Source organism: Heterodontus francisci, unplaced genomic scaffold (genome assembly GCF_036365525.1).
Source record: "Heterodontus francisci isolate sHetFra1 unplaced genomic scaffold, sHetFra1.hap1 HAP1_SCAFFOLD_774, whole genome shotgun sequence".
In the NCBI taxonomy this organism is placed as follows: Eukaryota; Metazoa; Chordata; class Chondrichthyes; order Heterodontiformes; family Heterodontidae; genus Heterodontus; species Heterodontus francisci.
In genome coordinates this window covers 417,501-422,500 of record NW_027141315.1, presented here as the reverse complement: position 1 = coordinate 422,500, position 5,000 = coordinate 417,501, and positions in this window count along the sequence as shown.

Here is a 5,000-nt window from a genome sequence, read left to right as displayed (position 1 = left end):
GCCCGACCGCTGGGGGCCGCCCGGGCGACGTTTGAATCTGTCGGGTCGGACCGCCGAATCCCGCGGGATTTCGGGATCGAATCTGCGGGTGGAATCGGCACCTCGTCCCGCTGTCCGGTTCCCCCCCCGTCGACTGCAACGGGTTTCCGAGGCCCGTCGGTCAGGCGCGGTTCGCTCCGCAATCCGCCGGCCGATCGGCACCGGGCGGGGCTCTACGGAAAGAGGGGACCCTCCGGCGTCGAGTGCCGGCGCACCGACCCCGCAGGCTGACCGGGAAGGTTAAGACTCACCCCGCTGAATGCCCGGCCCCGGGCACCCTCCGGCGCCGGGGCCATAACTTCGGGGAGGGAGGTCCGAGCTCCGCGCGGTCGACGGCAGGTGAAAGGGGCCGGTGCGCCGCGGAAGGCGACAGCAGTCCCGTCAGGCTGCACCTCTGCTCGGGCGAACGGCGTCAGGAAAAGGGGAGAGCACTTCCCCACCGATAGCTCCGGAACGCCCGGACCCATTGGCCCGCGGCACCGGTGGCTGCTAGAGGGCCTCCGGCGCCGTCAGCCGGGGTACGTCCCAGGCCGGCCGGACGGCGGGCAGCCGGAGGCAACGGCCTGGAACGGAGCCAGACTTGAGTCGTTCCGTGTGCCGTGGGCAAAAAGGCAGGGCTGCGGGTCAGCGCAGTTTGGCAAACCTAGCCGCAAGTGCGGGAAGGGCGGAGGAGCACACGGACGCCGCCTTCCCAAACTGAGCCCAAAGTGCCCAGGCATGCCCCCTTGATCTCGCCTAATCAGTGAGCCCAAAATAATTTCAGAGTGTGGAAACCTGATCCAAAAAGGTCGAAAAGAACGGCCAGAGATCAAGTCCGAAAGGGGAAATCAGTAACAAGCAAGCAGAGTAATCATTAACCAAAAAGCGCAAAATTATGTTAAAAGTGTGAAATCATTAACCAAAAACTCGAAAATAATGTCCAGAGACCAAGTCCGAAAGTACAAATAATTAACCAGTAAGCAGAGTCATCATTAACCAAAAATCGCAAAAGTAAGTAAAAAGTGTGAAATCATTAACCAAAAATCGCAAAAGTAAGTAAAAAGTGTGAAATCATTAACCAAAAACTCGAAAATAATGTCCAGAGACTAAGTCCGAAAGGGCAAATGGTTAACCAGTAAGCAGAGTAATCATTAACCAAAAATCGCAAAAGTAAGTAAAAAGTGTGAAATCATTAACCAAAAATCGCAAAAGTAAGTAAAAAGTGTGAAATCATTAACCAAAAACTCGAAAATAATCTCCAGAGACTAAGTCCGAAAGGGCAAATGGTTAACCAGTAAGCAGAGTAATCATTAACCAAAAGGCGCAAAAGTAAGTAAAAAGTATGAAATCAGTAACCAAAAAGCGCAAAAATATGTTAAAAGTGTGAAATCATTAACCAAAAACTCGAAAATAATGTGCAGAGACTAAGTCCGAAAGGGCAAATAATTAACCAGTAAGCAGAGTAATCATTAACCAAAAATCGCAAAAATATGTTAAAAGTGTGAAATCATTAACCAAAAACTCGAAAATAATGTCCAGAGACTAAGTCCGAAAGGGCAAATGGTTAACCAGTAAGCAGAGTAATCATTAACCAAAAATCGCAAAAGTAAGTAAAAAGTGTGAAATCATTAACCAAAAACTCGAAAATAATCTCCAGAGACTAAGTCCGAAAGGGCAAATGGTTAACCAGTAAGCAGAGTAATCATTAACCAAAAATCGCAAAAGTAAGTAAAAAGTGTGAAATCATTAACCAAAAACTCGAAAATAATGTCCAGAGACTAAGTCCGAAAGGGCAAATGGTTAACCAGTAAGCAGAGTAATCATTAACCAAAAGGCGCAAAAGTAAGTAAAAAGTATGAAATCAGTAACCAAAAAGCGCAAAAATATGTTAAAAGTGTGAAATCATTAACCAAAAACTCGAAAATAATGTGCAGAGACTAAGTCCGAAAGGGCAAATAATTAACCAGTAAGCAGAGTAATCATTAACCAAAAATCGCAAAAATATGTTAAAAGTGTGAAATCATTAACCAAAAACTCGAAAATAATGTCCAGAGACTAAGTCCGAAAGGGCAAATGGTTAACCAGTAAGCAGAGTAATCATTAACCAAAAATCGCAAAAGTAAGTAAAAAGTGTGAAATCATTAACCAAAAACTCGAAAATAATCTCCAGAGACTAAGTCCGAAAGGGCAAATGGTTAACCAGTAAGCAGAGTAATCATTAACCAAAAATCGCAAAAGTAAGTAAAAAGTATGAAATCAGTAACCAAAAAGCGCAAAAATATGTTAAAAGTGTGAAATCATTAACCAAAAACTCGAAAATAATGTGCAGAGACTAAGTCCGAAAGGGCAAATAATTAACCAGTAAGCAGAGTAATCATTAACCAAAAATCGCAAAAATATGTTAAAAGTGTGAAATCATTAACCAAAAACTCGAAAATAATGTCCAGAGACTAAGTCCGAAAGGGCAAATGGTTAACCAGTAAGCAGAGTAATCATTAACCAAAAATCGCAAAAGTAAGTAAAAAGTGTGAAATCATTAACCAAAAACTCGAAAATAATCTCCAGAGACTAAGTCCGAAAGGGCAAATGGTTAACCAGTAAGCAGAGTAATCATTAACCAAAAATCGCAAAAGTAAGTAAAAAGTGTGAAATCATTAACCAAAAACCCGAAAATAATGTCCAGAGACTAAGTCCGAAAGGGCAAATGGTTAACCAGTAAGCAGAGTAATCATTAACCAAAAATCGCAAAAGTAAGTAAAAAGTGTGAAATCATTAACCAAAAACTCGAAAATAATGTCCAGAGACTAAGTCCGAAAGGGCAAATGGTTAACCAGTAAGCAGAGTAATCATTAACCAAAAGGCGCAAAAGTAAGTAAAAAGTATGAAATCAGTAACCAAAAAGCGCAAAAATATGTTAAAAGTGTGAAATCATTAACCAAAAACTCGAAAATAATGTGCAGAGACTAAGTCCGAAAGGGCAAATAATTAACCAGTAAGCAGAGTAATCATTAACCAAAAAGCGCAAAAATATGTTAAAAGTGTGAAATCATTAACCAAAAACTCGAAAATAATGTCCAGAGACTAAGTCCGAAAGGGCAAATAATTAACCAGTAAGCAGAGTAATCATTAACCAAAAAGCGCAAAAGTAAGTAAAAAGTGTGAAATCATTAACCAAAAAGTCGAAAATAATGCCCAGAGACAAGTCCGAAAGGGCAAATGGTTAACCAGTAAGCAGAGTAATCATTAACCAAAAATCGCAAAAGTAAGTAAAAAGTATGAAATCAGTAACCAAAAAGCGCAAAAATATGTTAAAAGTGTGAAATCATTAACCAAAAACTCGAAAATAATGTGCAGAGACTAAGTCCGAAAGGGCAAATAATTAACCAGTAAGCAGAGTAATCATTAACCAAAAATCGCAAAAATATGTTAAAAGTGTGAAATCATTAACCAAAAACTCGAAAATAATGTCCAGAGACTAAGTCCGAAAGGGCAAATGGTTAACCAGTAAGCAGAGTAATCATTAACCAAAAATCGCAAAAGTAAGTAAAAAGTGTGAAATCATTAACCAAAAACTCGAAAATAATCTCCAGAGACTAAGTCCGAAAGGGCAAATGGTTAACCAGTAAGCAGAGTAATCATTAACCAAAAATCGCAAAAGTAAGTAAAAAGTATGAAATCAGTAACCAAAAAGCGCAAAAATATGTTAAAAGTGTGAAATCATTAACCAAAAACTCGAAAATAATGTGCAGAGACTAAGTCCGAAAGGGCAAATAATTAACCAGTAAGCAGAGTAATCATTAACCAAAAATCGCAAAAATATGTTAAAAGTGTGAAATCATTAACCAAAAACTCGAAAATAATGTCCAGAGACTAAGTCCGAAAGGGCAAATGGTTAACCAGTAAGCAGAGTAATCATTAACCAAAAATCGCAAAAGTAAGTAAAAAGTGTGAAATCATTAACCAAAAACTCGAAAATAATCTCCAGAGACTAAGTCCGAAAGGGCAAATGGTTAACCAGTAAGCAGAGTAATCATTAACCAAAAATCGCAAAAGTAAGTAAAAAGTGTGAAATCATTAACCAAAAACCCGAAAATAATGTCCAGAGACTAAGTCCGAAAGGGCAAATGGTTAACCAGTAAGCAGAGTAATCATTAACCAAAAATCGCAAAAGTAAGTAAAAAGTGTGAAATCATTAACCAAAAACTCGAAAATAATGTCCAGAGACTAAGTCCGAAAGGGCAAATGGTTAACCAGTAAGCAGAGTAATCATTAACCAAAAGGCGCAAAAGTAAGTAAAAAGTATGAAATCAGTAACCAAAAAGCGCAAAAATATGTTAAAAGTGTGAAATCATTAACCAAAAACTCGAAAATAATGTGCAGAGACTAAGTCCGAAAGGGCAAATAATTAACCAGTAAGCAGAGTAATCATTAACCAAAAAGCGCAAAAATATGTTAAAAGTGTGAAATCATTAACCAAAAACTCGAAAATAATGTCCAGAGACTAAGTCCGAAAGGGCAAATAATTAACCAGTAAGCAGAGTAATCATTAACCAAAAAGCGCAAAAGTAAGTAAAAAGTGTGAAATCATTAACCAAAAAGTCGAAAATAATGCCCAGAGACTAAGTCCGAAAGGGCAAATGGTTAACCAGAAAATCAGTCGAATAATGTCCAGAGACTAAGTCCGAAAGGGCAAATGGTTAACCAGTGGAAGGGCGATCAAGCGGAAAAATTTGCCCCGGTTACCCGGGATGGAGTTCCAGAGGTCCGGCCAGAGTTGTCAAATTCGTCCCGCTGATCGGACGCTTGTCATTCGGGTGGCTGGGGGTTGGCGGGGTATCTGCACAGTAGTAGGAGGTGGCAAGTCGGGACTTGGACGTTTATTCCAAGAGTCCACCCGAGCCTCCAGGTCTGCAGAGACCGACCCTAGCTGCCGCCCAACCGACTTTTAAGCCTTTTTCGGATGGGGATTTTTTCCCATTTTC